We start from the raw sequence: 21,620 nt of genomic DNA on the forward strand, positions 1-21,620 counted from the left end.
ATTAGGTGGCCAAAGTATTGGAGCTTCAGCTTCGGCATCAGTCCTTCCAATGAATATTCAGAATTCATTTCCGTTAGAATTGACTGGTTTGATCTCCATGCTTTGCATGGGACTGTCAAAAGACTTCTACAGCACCACAGTTTGAAACCATCAATTATTTGGTCCTTAGTCTTCTTTATGGTCCAGTTCTCTCACATTTGTACATGACTACTGGAAAAACTATAGCTTTGACTATACAGAACTTTGTTGGCAAAGTGATGCCTCTATTTTTTAATATGCTGTCTAGGTTTGTCATAGCTTTTCTTCCTTGGAGGAAGTATCTTTTAATTTCCTGACTGCAGAAACTGTCCACAGAAATTCTGGAGCCTAAGAAAACAAAATTTATCATTGTTTCCATTTTATCCCCATCTATTCACCAAGAAGTGATGAGACCAGATACCATGATCTTAGTTTTGAATGCTGAGTTTCAAACCAGCTTTTCACTCTCCGCTTTCAGTTTCATCAAGAAGCTCTTTAGTTTCTCTTTGCTTTCTGCCATTAGGGTGTTGTCATCTGCATATATGAGGTTATTGGTATGTATCCCCACAATCTCAATTCCAGCTTCTGATTCATTGAGTCTGGCATTTCACATGATGTACTCTGCATCTAAGTTAAATAAGCAGGGTGAAAATATGCAGCCTACACCTTTGACATACTTCTTTCTCATTTTTGAACCAATTCATTGTCCCATAGCTAGTTCTAACTGTTGTTTCTTGACCTGCATACAGGTTTCTTAGGAGGCAGGTAAAGTGACCTGGTATCACCATCTCTTGAAGGATTTTTCACAGTTTATTGTGACCCACACAGTCAGAGGCTTTAGCATAGTTAATTAAGCAGAGGTATATGATTTCCTGGAATTTTCTTGATTTTTGTATGATCCAAGGAATGTTGGCAATTTGATCTCTGTTTCTTCTGCCTTTTCTAAATCCAGTTTGAACATCTGGAAGTTCTCAGCTCACATACTTCTGAAGCCTGGTTTAAGGATTTTGAGTATTGCCTTGCAGCATGTGAAAGTAATGCTATTGTCCAGTAGTTTGAGTATTCTTTGAGATCCCTTTTCTTTGAGATTAGAATGAAAACTGACCTTTTCTAGTCTTGTGGTAGCCATTGAGTATTCAAAATTTGCTGGCATATTGAGTGCAACATTTTAATAGCATTACCTTTTAGGATTTAAAATAACTCAGCTGGAATTCCACTATCTCTATTGGCTTTGTTCATAATAATGCTTCCTAAGATCCACTTGATTTCACAGATCAGGATGTCTAACTCTAGGAGACTGATCATACCATCATGGTTTTCTGAGTCATTCAGTCAGTTCAGTTCATTTCAGTCACTCAGTCATGTCCGACTCTTTGGGACCCCATGAAGTGCAACAGGCCAGGCCTCCCTGTCCATCACCAAATGATTAAGTCTACCCAAACCCATGTCCACTGAGTTGGTGATGCCATCCAGCCATCTCATCCTCTGTCATCCCCTTCTCCTCCTGCCCCCAATCCCTCCCAGCATCAGGGTCTTTTCCAATGAGTCAGCTCTTCACATCAGGTAGCAAAAGTACTGGAGTTTCAGCTTCAGAATCAGTCCTTCCAATGAACACCCAGGACTGATCTACTTTAGGATAGACTGGTTGGGTCTCCTTGCAGTCCAAGGAACTCCCAGGATTCTCCTCCAAAACCACAGTTCAAAAGCATCAATTGTTCAGTGCTCAGCTTTCTTTATAGTCCAACTCTCACATCCATACATGACCACTGGAAAATCTATAGCCTTGACTAGACGGACCTTTATTGGCAAAGTAATGTCTCTGCTTTTCATTATGCTGTCTAGGTTGGTCATAACTTTCCCTCCAATGAGTAAGCCTCTTTTAATTTCATGGCTGCAGTCACCATCTGCAGTGATTTTGGAGCCCAGAAAAATAAAGTCAGCCACTGTTTCCACTGTTTCCCCATCTATTTTCCATGAAATGATGGGAACAGATGCCATAATGTAAGTTTTCTGAATGTTGAGCTTTAAGCCAATTTTTTCACTTTCCTTTTTCACTTTCTTTTATTTTTAATTTAATTTATTTTTTTCATTTATTTTTATTGGTTGGAGGCTAATTACTTTGTGAAAAGACAGCCCTCAGATTGGGAGAAAATAATAGCAAATGAAGCAACAAAGGATTAATCCTCTTTCACTTTAATCAACAGGCTCTTTAGTTCTTCTTAGCTTTCTGCCATAAGGGTGGTGTCATTTGCATATCAGAGGTTATTGATATTTCTCCTGGTGGTCTTGATTCCAGATTGTGCTTCCTTCCAGCCCAGTGTATCTCATGATGTACTCTGCATATAAGTTAAATAAGTAGGGTGACAATATACAGCCTTGACCTACTCCTTTTCCTATTTGGAACCAGTCTATTGTTCCTTGTCCAGTTCTAACTGTTGCTTACTGACCTGCATACAGATTTCTCAAAAGGCAGGTCAGGTGGTCTGGTATTCCCATCTCTATCAGAATTGTCCACAGTTTATTGTGATCCACAGAGTCAATGGCTTTGGCATAGTCAATAAAGCAGAAATAGATGATTTTCTGGAACTCTCTTTCTTTTTCCATGATCCAGTGTATGTTGGCAATTTGATCTCTGGTTCCTTTGTCTTTTCTAAAACCAACTTGAACATCTAGAAGTTCATGGTTCATGTATTGCTGAAGCCTGGCTTGGAGAATTTTAAGTATTACTTTACTAGTGTGTGAGTTGAGTGCACTTGTGTGGTAGTTTGAGCATTTTTTGGCATTGCCTTTCTTTGGGATTGGAATAAAAATTGACCTTTTCCAGTCCTGTGGCCACTGCTGAGTTTTCCAAATTTGATGACATATTGAGTGCAACACTTTCACAGCATCACCTTTCAGGATTTGAAATAGCTCAACTGGAATTCCATTACCTCCACCAGTTTTGTGTGTAGTTATGCTTCCTAAGGCCCACTTGAATTCACATTCCAGAATGTCTGGCTCTAGGTGAGTGATCACAACATCGTGATTATCTGGGAAGTGAGTCATTAACACTTCTTTTTTTTTGTATAGTTCTTCTGTGTATTCTTGCCACTTCCTCTTAATCTCTAGTGCTTTTGTTAGGTCGTTGCCACTTCTGTCCTGTATTGTGCCCATCTTCGTGTGAAACATTCCCTTGGTATCAGCTTTATCACATAGCTATCAGGAATTAGATGCAACTCGACGTAGGACAACTGTGAATTATTGGTTCACAAATCAATATGGAAAAAGAAGTAAACTAACCTCAAAAAACTGTCTATAAAGGTACAGCAGATATTAACATAACAATGTAAAGTAACTATACTTGAATAAAAAGCAAAACAAAACAGAAAGTCAGTTACCTATGGTTTGGTTTCATTTTTATGTTTTCAGGGTAAGGTAACACTAGAGAGAGAACAAGTTAGAGGTTACCATGAGTTAGGGGTGGGAGAAGGCAGTGTTTGATTACAAAGTAACAGCAAAATAAGTTTTTTCAAGAGAAGGAACTGCTGCATACTTTGATTGTGGTGTTTATTGCATGGCTCTAAGGATTTTTAAAAGCATGTAACTATAGACCTAAAAAATGAATTTTACTATATGTAAATAAAATATAAATAAAACAAAAACAGGGATTAAAGCCATATATTACTTTTAAAAAAAGAAAGTTGTGAAATGGAAAAAAAAATAATGGTGATTTAGTTAACATATTAGCCACAGCTAAAGAGAAATTCACAAAATGAAAGGCAACTTTGAGAAAACTACCCATAACGTAAGACAGAGAAATTAAAAGACCAGTTAATAAAAGAGTATAATAAGTAGGCCTAATACTTATATAATAGCTTAAGAAAGAGAGAATGACTAAGGTTTAAAGATATAATGGCTGAGAACCTTTAAAGATTTGATGATGGACATAAAACTTGTGAATACAAAGGCCTAAAATTTCTTAGCAGGAGAAAAGAAAAAAAATTAAAAACCGTATCATGTGATGCCCCAATCATAGATGGGGATAAAAGACAGGTTGTCCACACAGGAAAAAACAAAGTGAGAAGAACCTTTTCAGCTGCAACAGTAGAGTCTACACAAAAATAAAATCATATCGCTAAGAAAAATCACTATGGACAAAGCTAGAGAAGGTGAAGAAATTCCGCTTGAGCTGTTTCAAACCCTAAAAGATGAGGCTGTTAAAGTTTTGCACTCAATATACCAGGAAATTTAGAAAACTCAGCAGTGACCACAGGAGTGGGAAATGTCAGTGTTCATTGCAACCCCAAAGGAAAGCAATGCTGAAGAAAGTTTAAACTACCACACAGTTGCACTCATCTCACATGCTAGCAAAGTGATGCTCAAAGTTCTCCAAGTCACGCTTCAATAGTATGTGAACTGTGAAAGCCCAAATGTTCAAGTTGGCTTTAGCAAAGGCAGAGGAACCAGAGATCAAATTGCCAACATCCGTTGGATCATACAAAAAGCAAGCGAGTTCCAGAAAAACATCTATTTCTGCTTTATTGACTACACCAAAGCTTTTGACTGTGTAGATCACAACAAACTGGGAAATTTTTCAAGAGATAGGAATATCAGACCACCTGACCTGCCTCCTGAGAAATCTGTATGCAAGTCAAAAGCAACAGTTAGAACCGGACATGGAACAACAGACTGGTTACAATTTGGGAAAGGACTACATCAAGGCTGTATATTGTCACCCTACTTATTTAGCTTATATGCAGAGTACAACATGCAAAATGTCGGGCTGGATGAAGCACAAGCTGGAATCAAGATTGCTGGGAGAAATATCGATAACCTCAAATACACAGATGGCACTAGCCTTATGGCAGAAAGCAAAGAAGAGTTAAAGATCCTCTTGATGAAAGTGAAAGAGGAGAGTGAAGATGTTGGTCTAAAACTCAACATTCAAAAAACCAAGTTCTTGGCATTCAGTCCATCACTTCATGGTAAATGGATGGGGAAACAATGAAAACAGTGACAGACTTTATTTTCTTGGGCTCCAAGATCACTGCAGACGATGACTGCAGCCATGAAATTAAAACGCTTGCTCCTTGGAAGAAAAGCTATGACCAACTTAGACAACATATTAAAAAGCAGAAACATTATTTTGCCAACAAAAGTCCATCCAGTCAAAGCTGTGATTTTTTCCAGTAGTCATGTATGGATGTGAGAGTTGGACAATTAAGAAGACTGAAAAAAAAAACAAAACTGAAAACAAATGAAGACTGAGCGCTGAAGGATTGATTCTTTTGAACTGTATATTCTGAATATCCTGAATATTCATTAGGGGGACTGATGCTAAAGCTCCAATATTTTGGCCATCCTATGTGAAGAACTCACTCATTGGAAAAGACCCTGATGCTGGTAAAGATTGAAGGCAGGAGGAGAAGGGGATGACAGAGGATGAGATGGTTGAATGTCATCACTGACTTAATCTACATGAGTTTGAGCAAGCTCTGGGAGTTGTTGATGGACAGGGAAGCCTACGTGCTGCAGTCCATGGGGTTAAAAAGAGTTGGACATGACTGAGTGACTGAACTCAACTGAACTGAACAAGAAAAATAAGTTTCAGTTAGAATTCTAAGCCTAACTAAACAATAACTGAGAGTTTGCTGCTCACGGACCTTCAGTTAATGACCTACTGGCAAATATACCTCAGGAATAGGGAAGTAAGATTCAGAAGGAATAAGAAAGATGAAAGGGAATGTTGACCACACAAAAAAGTAAATATTGTTGGTCAGTGTAAATAACAATTCACTGAAATAAACAAAAAGAAGTAGTCATTTTGTAGAGTGGTCATATATAAAATAAAGATACTTTTATAATAACCTATAATGTGAATGGAAATGATGATCAGAGATAAATATTTTTAAGGACCTACTGCTTTTTACCTCTATTCTCTCTGCCTAGTTTTTTTTTTTTTTTTTTTTTTTTTGACTACTGAGTTTTACAGTTTATGTGGATGTAGTTTTGTCCTTCAAGTTCATAAACTTCAGACCGTGTTAATGTTAAAAATGATCCTGTTACTCAGCATAAAGAACTTTGCAGAGGAACCAGAGTTTACAGTTTACAGTACTGGTTTCCTCAAGGCCAACACAGCATATCTTCCAGTCCTTAAAAGGTAAAGAGTTTGTAGGACTGAATTGGATACTTATAAAACTATTTTAAATAAATCCAGGAGACATATAGCATTGTCAAATTATAAAGTGGCCAATTTTAGTAGGAAGGAAATCCCCCAGGATATAGAAAAGAGTCCAGAGTTTTGTACACAACACTGAGTCACTGAGAAAACAGTAAAGAAGGAGCTTATGCTAAATGATGGATGCTCTTCAAATACAGTTTATTCAAATGTTCCTCAAAGTGTTGCCCACAGTCTAGTCGAATCAGAATAAGTTTCAGAATCATGTGCTAAAGTCCCATCCCAAGCTATCTTGTTAAAGTCTAAAAGTTCTCTTATGTTTGTAAAGCTAAAAGGATGTGTTCACTTTTGAGAGAACATTAAAAATGCTAATCTCTGAGGGACAATTCCAACTTGGATAATCTCTGTGGTAGTAGCGAAATAGGTATAGGAGAAATGGCGATGAACTATCATTAAATCAATAGTGAGACAAGACTATATGTGTCATGCAATCACAATGACAATGTGGACAGGAGAGATGAAGTGGAATACATTCAGTGATAGGAACACTAGGATATTTTCAGTCATAGCAAAGGCAACTATTAGACAAAATGATGAAAAATGATAGCAAAATTTGAGAAATAGCAGGGAACATAATTACTTCAGAGTCCAGAATCACACTGAATTTCAGAATAACACCATCTTCTAGCCAAGCCACTACTTATCCAAAGTATGATGCGCCTGGAGGAGCAAGAATAGTGTGTGTGATGTATGCATTTCTATGAAGCAATAATTTAATTTGGATCAATGGGTTTTTTAGCATTTGGAAGATTTTCAATTAATATTCATAAAATTCATCTACAAGTGTATGGTGGAACTTGTTATAATTCTTATTGTGTGTCTATATAACCATGCTCTCACAGGTATAACATCCACTGCTGTCTTTCTCATAACAAAACTCAGCCCCATTAGTTAAGGGCAGTTAACCATGAAGACAAATTTAAGAAGTCTCTTTAAAAGGATAGTATAAATGATAATGGTACTCACAGGAAAATTAGTAAATGTCATAGGATGCATCCCTTTCCAATATCAATGTCTTCTTTATTTCTATCAATTTTCTAGTTATAGCAAGATGTCATAAAATTTACAATTGAAATACTTTATCATGCTAATATAATCAGTCAACTTATGTTGCTGACAAACTTGGGAAATCATCAAATATATAAATTATGTAGAACTCAGCAAAATTCTCACCTTCCTTGCCAATAATCTGCATGCAAAATCATTTGGTGTATTTTTACAGATTATCTATATTTACTTATAAATAATCTAAAAAATAAAATTTAGCTAATTCTTGTTCATGTCAATAATCTTTCATTTCTGTGATATTGCTTTCAGTTTTACAATTCTTAATGATACATTTGTCCTTATTTCTTTTTTTTCCCCAAATGTGTCAATATAAACACCTTAGAAAATTTTAAGGATATAGTTTTATGTTTAATATTTCCAGCTTTAAAAATTGCTTCATAAAATTGCTTTATTGTTTTTGTCAAACAGACAAATATAGATGGATGGAAAACTCATTTTAATTTTTTTAAGGTACAATAAAAATACTACCACACATATTTGTATGTCATTGGAAGCTTTATTTATAGTAGCTTTTATTACTTATCTAGGATGATTTGTATATTTGCATATTTTACTATAACAAAGTATGGGAAAACATTTGCTTAGGGCTCCAATGTGAACCACCGAAAATTCTATGAAATTCATCTAGTAATATGTATTAAAAATTAATGAATTAACTTACAAATCTGATAACTGTGGGACATATAGATCCTTAAACATTTTTCTCATGCCATTGGTAAGGATGAAGCAGATATTTCAGTTTTGAACTTTCTAGATATTTAGACTCTGAGGTGAAAAAGAAATACACTATACCCTAGACATGCTGGATAAATTGCATTACTCAAATCTGTTTGCATATAACTGATTTGGAAAAGTGAGAAAGTTAATTTTTCACATTTACTTGACATCTCCAATGCAATTAGATAATTTATCTTGGTATAAATATGCTGCAATTTTAACCACATTATACTTAATATTTTTTGAAGAAAAGATCTAATGCTATCATTAAAAAATTAGAAACAAATAAAAATTGGTATACTTCCCCATCAAACCTCCAGGTAATAACACAGCTTATGGATCCCAGGACACTTCTGGCAAAGAACTCTTCCACAGGAAGGGCTGGTGAATCATAAAGCTGAAGCCAAGTCTGAGTCCTAAGTCTCAGAGTTGCAAACAAAGGATGAATACTAAACCGATAAATCTGATTTATGCAGGGGACTTTCAAGACGGCTGAGGAGTAAGATGGGGAGTGCCTCCCCATATATACATCAAAAATACATCTGCATGTGGAACAACTCCTACAGAACACCTTCTGAATGCTGGCAGGAGACTTTAGACTTCCAAAAAGACAAGCCAATTCCCTTAGAATGAAGTAGGGCAAAAGATAAAGACAATAAAAGAGAGAGAGAGAGAGAGAGAGAAAAGATATGGGGATGGAAATGTGTGCCCCAGGAGGGAGACATGAAGAACGAAATGTCTCTGCACGCTCTCAGAATGATTGCATGAGAGCCAAATCAATTCAACAAAATAATCCAGAACTTCAAGTTCCATATTTAATTACAGACTAAACAAATCACTAATTCATATCTTCATAAACTGCAATAAAAATATAAAATTTTCAGATCTGTTTTAGGTGTGTGATGATGAAGAAAATTAAACTCTGATCATTATTATAAATTGTGGCTTAAGACTTTAACATTTCCAAGATTACTGGCCACATGGAGGTGAGAGGTGAGAGGAAAGCTCAAAGATATTACCATCTCTTCTAAATAATATCTGAAGAGTAACTGAAAAAAGATGGTTATTACCAATTTGCCATCAAAGAAGAACGTAGTTCTGTCTACACAAATGTGTATTTGGTTTTACTTTCAATTAAAACACTTGTACTTCAACTTAAGATAATATGAAGTCTGGACATTCAGAACAGTTCTTTCTATCAATGAATTTGTAAGCCACTCTCAGGATTATCCAATAAAATGTATCTTTTCTGCTGATGTTAAAAAAAAAAAATGTTATCCTGAAGAATTTAATTAGATCTTAGATCATAATAAGCTTCAAGTTTATGACCCGACATAAAACAGTGGCCACGAGTGTAAGTATAGCACGTTCAATATTACTTTTTATATCTTCTTTGGTACCAAGTTGATCAAGAAATATTAAATAAGTGGATGAATACTTATTAAGTCCCATCTATCCATCAGTCAGTTCCTGTAGTTCTCAAATTTTATCACTGGACCATTTCAACTGGACAAAAGGGTATATCTACACAGTTCTTATGTTACCACTCTATTTCTTTAGTAACATAAAATTTGCCATTTTAATCATTTTTACGTATACAGTTCAGTGGCATTAAGTCCATTTACATTGTTCTACAGTCATGACCACCTTCCATCTCCAGAAATTTTCATCACTCAAAAATTTACATTCTGTACCCATAAAAATCCTCACCTTTTCACCTCTATCTGGCCATTGGTAACCACCATTCTATTTCCTGTTTCTATGAATTTGAATGTTCTAAATATCCCATATAATTTGAATGGAGCAATATTTAACCTTTGCATTTTATTTATGTCACTTAGCATAACATAAGCTTCAAACTTCATCTGTGTTGTAGCATGTATCATAATTCCATTCATTTTTGAGGCCAAAAAATATTCCTTTCCATGTATATACCAGATTTAGTTTATCTATTCATTTGTTGATGGACACTTAGGCTGTTTCTACATTTTGACTATTGTGAATAGTAATGTCTTGAATATTGTTGTACAGATATCCATTCTCATGCTTGCTTTAATTTTTTGTGAAAATTCCTTCTATGTGTATTTTTTAAGAGTTTTAATCATAAATGGGTGATGAATTTTGTCAAAGATCTTTTCTGCATCTATTGAGAATATCATATGATTTTTATCTTTCAATTTGTTAATATGTTATATCACATTGATTGATCTGTGTATATTGAAGAATCCTTGCATTCCTGGAGTAAACCAAATTTGATCATGGTGCATACGCTTTTAAATGTGTTGTTGAATTATGTTTGCTAGAAATGTGTTGAAGATTTTTGCATCTATGTTCATCAGTGATAATGCACTGAGGTTTTCTTTTTTTGTGTTTTTTTTTTCTGATTTTGGTATCAGGATGATGGTGGCCTCATAGAATGAGTTTGGAAGTGTTCTTTCCTCTGCAATTTTTTGAAATACTTTTAGGATAAGTATTAGCTCTTCTGTAAATTGTTGATAGAATTCACCTGTGAAGCCATCTGATCCTGGGCTTTTGTTTTATGGGAAACTTATTTATTTATTTATTTATTTATTTATTATCACAGTTTCAATTTTAGTGCTTGCAATTGGGTTGTTCTTAACTTTGATTTCTTCCTGGTTTATTCTTGGAAGTTTGAACTTTTCTTAGAATCTGTCCATTTCTTCCAAGTTATCCATTTTATTGAAAAGTAGTTTCTCATAACAGTCTCTTACAGTCCTTTGCATTTCTTCACTGTCCACTGTATCCTCTCCTTTTTCATTTCTAATTTTGTTCATTTGATTCTTCTCTCTTTTTTTTTCTTGATGAGTCTGCCTAAAGTTTTGTCAATTTTGCTTATCCTCTCAGAGAACCAGCTTTTAGTTTTCTTAATCTTCACTATTGTTTCTTTCATTTCTTTTTCATTTATTTCTGTTCTGATCTTTATGATTTCTTTCCTTCTACTAATTTTCGTTTGTTTGTTTTGTTTTTTTGTTGTTGTTCTTCTTTTTCTAGTCGATTTAGATGTAAAGTTAGGTTGTCTAGTCAATGTTTTTTCTTGTTTCTTGAGGTAGGATTGTATTGCTATAAACTTCCCTCTTAAAACTGTTTTTGCTGCATCCCATAGCTTTTGAGTTGTCGTGTTTTCATTGTCATTTGTTTTTAGGAATTTTTTTTATTTCCCTTTTTATTTCTTCAGTAACCCGTTCATTATTTACAAAGTTATTGTTTAATCTCTACGTGTTTGTGATTTTTTTGTTTCCTTGTAATTGATATCTAGTCTCATAGAGTTGTGGTCAGAAACGATGCTTGATGTGATTTCCCTATTTTTAAGATTCTTAAATTTTCTTAAGTTTGTGACCCTAGGTGTGGTTTATCCTTTAATAACTTGCATGTGAACTTGAGAAGAAGGTGTATACATCTGCATTTGTATGGAATGTACTGAAGATACGAACAATATCCATTTCGTTTAATGTATCATTTAAGACGTGTTTCCTTATTAACTTTCTGTATTGATCATCTGTCCTTTGGTGTAAGTGGGGTGTTAAAATCTCCTGCTATTATGGTGTTACTGTCAATTTCTCCTTTTATGTCTTCCATTGTTTGTCTTATGTATTGAGTTGCTTCTATGGTAGGTGCATAGAAATTTACAATTGTTATATTTTCCTCTTGGATTGACCACTTGATCATTATGTAGTGTTCTTTGTTTGATATGAGAATTGCTACTCCAGGTTTCTTTTTGTTTCCATTTGCATGGAATATATTTATCCATCCTTGCACTTTCAGTCTATATGTGTCTTTAGGTATGAAGTGGCTTTCTTGAAGACAGTGTATATATGGATCTTGTTTTTCTTTCTTTCTTTTTTTTTTTTTTATCAATTTAGCCAGTCTGTGTTATTTGGTTGGAGCATTTAATCCATTTACATTTAAAGTAATTATCCATATATATGTTCCTATTGCCATTTTCATAATTATTTGGGTTTGGTTTTTTTGTTTGTTTGTTTGTTTGTTTTTTTGGTTTTGGTTTTTTTTTTTTTTTTGTAGATCTTTTCCTTCTTTTGTATATCCTGACTATATAAGTCCCTTTGACATTTATTGTAGACAGTTTGGTGGTGCTAAATTCTCTTAACTTTGCTTGTCGGTAAAGCTTTTGATTTCTACATAAATTTTGAATGAGATCCATGACAGGTAAAGTAAATTTTATTGTAGATTTTTCCCTTTCAGTACTTTAAATATATCCTGCCATTCCCTTCTGGCCTGCAGAGTTTCTGCTGAGAGATCAGCTGTTAAACATATGAGGTTTCCCTTGTATGTTATTTGTTGCTTTTCCTTGCTCCTTTTAATATTCTTTCTTTGTGTTTAATCTTTGTTAGTTTGAATACTATTCTACTCAGAATGTTTCTCCCTGGGTTTATCCTGTATGGGACTCTTTGCACCTCTTGGACTTGATTGACTGTTTCCTTTTCCATGTTGCAGAAATTTTCAAGTATAATCTTTTCAAAAATTTTATCATATCCTTTATTTTTCTCTCCTTCTTTTTGGACCCTTAGAATTCTAATGTTGGTGTTTTGAATATTCTCCAAGAGGTCTCTGAGACCATCTTCAGTTCTTTTCATTCTTTTCACTTTTTTCTGCATTTCAGCAGTTATTTCCACCATTTTATCTTCCAGCTCACTGGTCCGTTTTTATGCTTCAGATATTCTGCTATAGATTTGTCCTAGAATATTCTTAATTTCAGTAATTGTGTTTCTTGTCTTTGTATGCTTGTTCTTTAATTCTTCTAGGTCTTTGTTAATTGATTCTTGCTTTTTCTCCATTATGTTTTCAAGGGTTTTTTGTCATCTTTACTATCACTATTATGAATTTTTTTTTCAGGTAGTTTGCCTATTTCCTCTTCATTTATTTGTACTTTTGTGTTTCTAGACTGTTCCTTCATTTGTGTAGTATTTCTCTGTCTTTTAATTATTATTTTTTTAAACATTGTGTTTGAGGCCTGCTTTTCCTAGGCTTTAAGGTTGAATTCTTTCTTTCTTTTGGTTTCTGGCCTTGTAAGGTTGAAATGTAAGGTGGGAATGTTATTGTCAAATTCTTAAACTGAAGAAAGTAGGGAAAAACAATAGACCATTCAGGTATGATCTAAATCACATGCCTTAAGAATATACAGTGGAAGTGACAAATAGATTCAAGGGGTTATATCTGATAGACAGAATGCCTGAAGAACTATGGACAGAGGTTCATGGCATTGTACAGGAGGCAGTGATCAAAATTATCTCCAAGAAAAAGAAATTCAAAAAGTCAAAATGGTTTTCTGACAAGGCCTTTCAAATAGCTGAGAGAAGAATAAAAACTAAAGGCAAAGGAGAAGAGGAAAGATATAGCCATTTGAATGCAGAGTTACAAAGAATAGCAAGGAGAGATAAAAAAGCCTTCCTCAGTTATTAGTGCAAAGAAATAGAGGATAATAGTAGAATGGGAAAGACTAGAGATCTAGTCAAGAAAATTAGAGATACCAAGGGAACATTTCATGCAAATATGGGCTCAATAAAGTGCAGAAATGGTATGGACCTAGCAGAAGCAGAAGATATTAAGAAGAGGTGGCAAAAATACACAGGAAAACTATACAAAATAGATCTTCATGACCCAGATAACCACGATGGTGTGATCACTCACCTAGAGTCAGACATCCTGGAATGTGAAGTCAAGTGAGCATTAGAAAATGTCACTAAAAATATGGAATTTAGAAAGGTGGTAATGATAACCCTATATGAAAAACAGAAAAAGAGACATAGATGTACAGAACAGACATTTGGACTCTGTGGGAGAAATTGAGGGTGGGATGTTTTGAGAGAACAGCATTGAAACATGTACATTATCTATGGTGAAACAGATCACCAGCCCAAGTTGGATGCATGAGACAAGTGCTTGGGCCTGGTGCACTGGGAAGACCCAGAGGGATCGGGTAGAGAGGGAGGTGGGAGGAGGGATCAGGATGGGGAATACATGTAAATCCATGGCTGATTCATGTCAATGTATGACCAAAACCACTACAATATTGTAAAGTAATTAGCCTCCAACTAATAAAAATAAATGAAAAAAAATTAAAAAAAAAAATAAAAATAAAAAACAGAAATAAAATAAAATAAAGCTAGTGGAAGTGATAGAACTCCAGATGAGCTATTTGAAATCCTAAAGGACGGTGCTGCTAATGTGATGCACTCAGTATGCCAGCAAATCTGGAAAACTCATCAGTAGTCACAGGACTGAAAAAGGTCAATTTTCATTGAAATCCCAAGGAAGGGCAATGCCAAAGAATATTCAAACTGCTGTACAATTACACTCATCTCACACACTAGCAAAGTGGTGCTCAAAATTCTCCAAGCCAGTCTTCAACAGTACATGAACGGTGAACTTCGAAATGTTCAGGCTGGATTTAGAAAAGGAAGAGGAACCAGAGATCAAATTGCCAACATCTGTTGGATCTTAGAAAAAGCCGTAGAATTCCAGAAGAAGCATCTTCTTCCACTTCATTGACTACTCTAAAGCTTTGACTATGTGGGGCATAACAAACTGCAGAAAATACTTAAAGAGATGGGAATACCAGATGACCTTACCTGCCTCCTGAAAAATCTGTATGCAGGTAAAGAAGCAATAGTTAGAACTGGACATAGAGCTACAGTCTGTTTCTAAATTGGGAAAGGAGTATCAAAGCTGTATATTGTCACCCTGCTTATTTAAGTTAGATACAGTGTACATCATGTGAAATGCCAGGATGCATGAAGCACAAGCTGAAATAAAGATTGCCAGGAGAAATATCAACAACCTAAGATATGCAGATGACAAGACTCTTATGGCAGAAAGCTAAGAACTAAAAAAGCCTCATCAGAGAGTGAAAGAGGAGAGTGGAAAAGTTGTCTTAAAGCTCAACATTCAAAATACTAAGATCATGGCATTCTGTCCCATCACTTCATGGCAAATAGATGGAGAAACAATGGAAGCAGTGAGAGACTTTGTTTTCTTGGGCTCCAAAATCATTGCATTTGATGACTGCATTCGTGAAGTTAAAAGATGCTTGCTCCTTGAAATAAAAGCTATGACCAACCTAGACAGCATATTAAAAATGGACATTATTTTGCCAATAAAGGTCTTTCTAGCCAAAGCTATGGTTTTTTCAGGTAGTCATGTATGCATGTGAGAAGTGGACTATAAAGAAAGCTGAGCACAGACAAATTGATGCATTTGAACCATGATGTTGGAGAAGACTCTGGAGAGTCCTTTGGACTGCAAGGAGATCCAACCAGTCAACCCTAAATGAAATCAGTCCTGAATATTCATTGGAAGGACTGATGCTGAAGCTCCAATATTTTGACCACCTGATGCAAAGGACTGACTCATTGGAAAAGACTTGATTCTTGGAAAGATTGAAGGCAGGATGAGAAGTGGACGACAGAGGATGAGATGGTTGGAAGGTGTCACCGACTGGATGGACATTACTTTGAGCAAGCTCCAGGAATTGGTGATGGACAGGAAAGCCTGGCGTGTTGCAATCTATGGGATCACAAAGAGTAGGATAAGACTGAGTGACTGAATTGAACTAATTGAAGTTTGGTCAAGTGGTTTGTGTTAGCTTCGTGTAAGGTGTGACTTGTGCTTGCATTGTGGTAAGAGGAGGTGTGTTTTATTTTGTTTTTTTTCCTTTGATGGGCAGAGCTGAGTGAGGTGGTAATCCTGTCTGCTGATGATTGAGTTTGTGTTTTTGTCTTGTTTTTTGTTTGGATGAGGTGTCCTGCACAGGGTGCTACTGGTAGTTGAGTGATGCTGTGTTTTGTATACAAGTGGTTGCCTCTGTGGGAGTTCTCACTATTGATACTCCCTAGAGTTAGGAGTTTCTTGGTAGTCTTATGTTCTTGAAGTCAGTGCTCCCACTCCAACGGCTCAGGGTTTGATCTTTGGCCAGGAATGGAGATTCCACAGGTGGTTTGTTATGGCATTAAATGGGATTAAAACAAACGGCAATTACAAAATTATACAAATTGTAGTTATGGAATTTACATACATACATATACACTCATAAACAAAAGCAAAATCCAACAAAAATCAAGTAGATTGACCCGGAAAAGAAACAAAACCAGAAATGATATCTACCAGTTAAGAACAATACTAACTAATGCACAAACTGGAAAACAAAGCTAAAGTAAGGCATCAATTGGGAAATCAAGCAACGAAAACGAAAATAACAAATACAGTTAGAAAAAGAAGAGAAAGGAAGAAAGAAAAGAAAGAAAGAATAGAAATGCAAAGCCAAATCAAGGTAGACAAAGAAGATTTATATATATTAAAGATAAACTGCAAGGGGAAAAGAACAGTAGAAAACCAATCAAAGGACTAAATGTAGAAAAATAATAATACGATTAAAAAATTAAAATTGAAGAAAAGAAAATGAAAGCTCCACAGAACTGCAAAAGGTCAATGTAGAGGCAGAAGTTTATAACAGAAATAAGAAGTGTGTTTTACAGTGCTAATAAAACTGAGAACTTCAGTGGGGAGGGGAGAGAAAAAACAAAACAAACAGAAAATCCCAAAGAATCTACAGAATCGTGAAAATATATAAATAATAGCCGTTTATCCTGACTCTGTTCTCAGCATCCTTTCTCTCACTGGGAGTCACAGTCCACTTAACCTCGCTAGGGTGACCTCCAACACTACACTGGTCTCTGTACCTGCTGTGTGGACAGTTCAGGCTAATCTGGTCCTAATCCTGTGTGTTCTTGCTTACAATGTCCATAGCTGTCAGAACTAGTGCATTTTCTTTTGTGGGAGCTCTCAATGTCCTTTTATATATTCCATAGACACAATCTGCCTAGCTGATAATGTGGTTTTAATCTGCAGCTTGTACAGCTGGTGGGAAGGTTTTACATCCTCTTCCTTAGGCACACTACCCATGGATTTCAATTGTGGTTTTATCTCCACCTCTGCATGCAGGTTGTCCACTGGGGTTTTCTCCTGAGGCTGCTCTGAAGAACTTGGGTCTGCCCCAGTGAGTCCCAAGTATGAAGGTGGTACTGCTGCTTGGTTTGCAGGGGCTCTGGTAGCACCAAGTACTCAGGGGGAGTTCGCAGCTAGGGTAGCAGGAAATATAGTGCTCTAGAAGGATATGGCAACACACTCCAGTATTCTTGCCTAGATAACCCCCCACATCCCTCACAGAGAAGCTTGACAGGCCACAGTTCATAGGGCCACAAAGAGTTGGACATGACTGAAGCAACCCTGTGTGCATAGATTCAAGACTTTCTTACCTGTGGCAGCTCTGACCCAGTGAGTGTTGAGCATGAAGGCGGTGTAGTTGCTTGGGTCTCAGGGATCCTGGTGGCACTGTCAGGGAATGTTTAACAGTAGGATTCCCGTGTGCGGTTTCCTATCTCTCTTGAGCCCTCTGTTCCTTATCAGTCCCTATCAGAGGCGAGAGGAGCTGGCAAGCCTCTCTCAGAACTGAGATCATAGAGATGGGGTGCTTCCATAGGATTTCCTTCATTAGCTTTTCCATTTGGTGAAAGGGATTATTTACGACCCTCTTTTGATATGGATTGCCTTTTGGCCTTATGGCCTCTATTGCTCCTTGTTTCCTTGGTAACTTGCAAAGTCAGGTCTTTTGATCTTTATCTGAAGAAACTACCTTGTAATATTATATATATATATATATATATATATATATATATATATATATATATATATACTCTTACAGAATTCAATAAAGCACCCTTGATCCATCAGAGACTTGGGTCCCCATGTCCTTATTTCTCTCTCTCTCTCTCTCTCTCTCTCTATTTCTGGCTGACTCCATGGAGCGCAAAGGCCAGCTGTGTAACCCAGGGAATATCATCCTCTTCCCTTCTTTCACTTTCTTATCGTCGACTCTGGACCACCAGGTTCTGGCCCATTAAAGGACCCCAACAGTGGCATCAAGTGTGCAGGGACACGGACTGTCCCCATCGCAGGAATTATGGCCCTATCAGAGTTTTTATTTATTTATTTATTTTTTTTAGCCTCTGGCAGCTGATAATCAGAAGGTCTCTTTGGCTAGTCTTTTTCCGTAACTCCACCCATTCTGACACTTAGAGGGTTCCCTTGCCTGGGGTCCTTCTTTGTTTAGTGTGTCAGGCATTTAAAGGGGCACCCTGGATGGGATTCTACTTTGTTGTTCCACACATCAGGCATTTGATGGGCCAGCTTCTCTATTGTTGAACTGTTGATGCTGGCATGTGGGGAGAGAGAGGAAACAATGATGGCTCCACTCCCAATGCATGACTCAGCAGTATCATTTTACTTGCATGGCTGCCTGACTTTCCTACACAGGCATTTCCCACCACAGTCTCCTCCCTCATATCCCCTTGGTCTCTCTCCCAGCAGTCAAGGGCAGCCCTCACCCTGGGATTGCTTCACAATCTCTATACTCCAGCTCCCAGTCACTGCGCCTTCTAGGGAACTTGCATCCCTGTCCTGGGTACGTATGGTTGTGGCAAGGATTGTCTGATTCTCCTGCCTGCTCTCAGCTGGTGTTCTGCAAGCACTTCTATGTCTGAAGGTGTATTCCTGATGTATCAATAGAGGGATGTGCTCCACCTACTCCTCCACCATCTTGTTCCTCCACCCTGACTACTATTTAAAGTGAGTTCTTTGCTTTTTTGGCATTGGTGGTGTTGTATTGTAAGAGTTCCTAAAATTCTGAGATGTGGGTCATAGAGGATCCTGCTGAGATTTATGTCGGAGAGTGTTTTGCCTATGTTCTCCTCTAGGAGTTTGATAGTTTCTGGTCTTACATTTAGATCTTTAATCCATTTTGAGTTTATTTTTGTGTATGGTGTTAGAAAGTGTTCTAGTTTCATTCTTTTACAGGTGGTTGACCAGTTTTCCCAGCACCACTTGTTAAAGAGGTTATCTTTTTTCCATTGTATATCCTTGCCTCCTTTGTCGAAGATAAGGTGACCATAGGTTCGTGGACTTATCTCTGGGCTTTCTATTCTGTTCCATTGATCTATACTTCTGTCTTTGTGCCAGTACCATACTGTCTTGATGACTGTGGCTTTGTAGTAGAGTCTGAAGTCAGGCAGATTGATTGATCTAGGGTGAAATGGATAACCAGCTCAGGTTGGGTACATGAGACAAGTGCTCGGGCCTGGTGCACTGGGAAGACCCAGAGGGATTGGGTGGAGAGGGAGGTGGGAGGGGGGACTGGGATGGGGAATACATGTAAATCCATGGCTAATTCATATCAATGTATAACAAAAACTACTGTAATGATGTAAAGTAATTAGCCTCCAACTAATAAAAATTAAAAAAAAAATAAATAAAAAATAAAAAAAAAAAGAGTTCCTTATATACTCTGGATATAAACATATTATCAAAATATGATTTTCATATATTTCCCCATTTTGTGGGTTTCCTTTCCATTTTATTGATAAAAGAATGTGCAATTTTTTTAATTTGCTGAACATAAATTTATCTATTTTTACTTTTGTTGCCTAAGCTCTTTGTGTCATAGCCAATAAATCATTGCCAAATTCAATGTTATGACTTAAGAATCTAAGTATTTTTACAAAGTTCTTGAGGTTTTTCTGCTGATATATTGGCTTTAATGTTTATTGGTGATATATTAAGAAAAATTATAACTTTAAATTTCACTCCCACATGATTAAAAACATTTTAAAAATTCTGTAATATTCACATCAGAAGCAAAAGAGACCTGTCTATGACTCTCATAGAAAACACCAACTTTTATCTTATTTTCAGCATACATGAATTTCTTCTTATAATGTCATACTATATGAGACAGATATGTTCTTAACCTCACAAATATTCATCTACTTAATGATTAATTCAAAAACATTGTTGGTGTTCTGTTATATACTAATATCAATAGTGTGTTGGTGATAAAAATGGCAAAACTGTTACCCTTATATTTTAGAATGGAAGATAGACAAGTATAGCAGTGTAGGAAAGTTATAGAAAACATAGACTTTAACAGCAGGCTCTTTGGGTCCAATTGGAGTTCTGGTGCTAACCAGTTCTCTTATCTTGGAAAAGTTACTTAAACTGTCTATGCTACAGCTTCCTTATATAAAAAAGGATGAAGCTAATAAAAAAGTATCTAGTTCACTGTGGATTTAGGAAGATAAATGAATTAGTATGTATAAATTTTTTTAGAGTAGTGACTGGTTCATTGGCACTGTCTTTTTTTTCCATTTATTTTTATTAGTTGGAGGATAATTACTTTACAATATTGTAGTGGTTTTGGTCATACTTTGACATGAATCAGCCATGGATTTACATTCCCCATCCCGATCCCCCCTCCCACCTCCCTCTCCACCTGATTCTTCTGGGTCTTCCCAGTGCACCAGGCCCAAGCACTTGTCTCATGCATCCAGCCTGGGCTGGTGATCTGTTTCACCCTAGATAATATACATGTTTCGATGCTGTTCTCTCGAAACATCCCACCCTCGCCTTCTCCCACAGAGTCCAAAATTCTGTTCTGTACATCTGTGTCTCTTTTTCTGTTTTGCATATAGCACTAAGTCTTATGCATCATTAATATTTAAAATGTGAATTGATTAGTGTTATGAAATATGAGGACATCACAATAAGATACACTACAACTCTGACTTAGTAGTTGGGGCCTGGTCAAAGGGAGCTTTATGGAGGATGCAAAGTTAGAATACAGGTTTGGGGGATGACTAGGAATTTCATGAGGGGGGAAGGAAAGTAGAAAACAATACTTTCAACAGTGGAAGAGTATGAAAAAGCTTTTGTGAGAGCCAAAACTGCAAATTGTGAATACTTAGAATATAAGGTTGTTAGTGAGACAGTAATAATGAAGGAGTGAGGTTAACCCAGAGTATATCAAATCTTGTAGAAGTTGAATATCAGGCAATAAAAAAAATTGTAACACACACTATACAAACATTGGTTGAGAATTGGAGCATGAATTTCAGAACCCCTTTGTGTTTTCTTTACTGATAATTGGGGGATAGGTGAACTATGGCCTCCTAGGTCTTCATGTATAACAAGAATAGGTTTCAGTAGTTAATGACTTTAAAAAGAACAAAGAATACAGGAACAAACAATTGCCATCAGGCAAGAAGAGTAACCATAACAAAGACAATGATTCATCATAAATTCTCCCAGTTCTGTTTCAAAGATAAAAATCAGCCTGAAGCACTAGAAGTACTTCTTGAACTGTTTTGCAGGATGCAAACTCCCTTGAGCACTCAATCATCTTACTAAATGGAGCCCAAGCAATGATGATGCTGACCTTTGCTAACCCTGTGACTTCATTCAACTAGGTGCCTGGATTTTGTCAACCTAGAGTAATCTTTGCCTCATTTAAGGTTAAATCCTTGCTCTCAGGGTGAGGATTGCTGCCATTTTTGAACATGCAATGTGTATTTGAGCATACTATCACACTGAGCAAGCACATCTAGATCTCCATCTTTATGTGGAAGATAAACTTACGCTTCGTGAATAAGCACGCATCTTTAGCTTAAAACTTCCTTGATCTTGCTGTTCAGTGAAACAGTGCTTTGAGAGCTACCTCCTTGTCTCCATACTCATT

This window comes from Odocoileus virginianus, chromosome X (genome assembly GCF_023699985.2).
Source record: "Odocoileus virginianus isolate 20LAN1187 ecotype Illinois chromosome X, Ovbor_1.2, whole genome shotgun sequence".
Classification (NCBI taxonomy): Eukaryota; Metazoa; Chordata; class Mammalia; order Artiodactyla; family Cervidae; genus Odocoileus; species Odocoileus virginianus.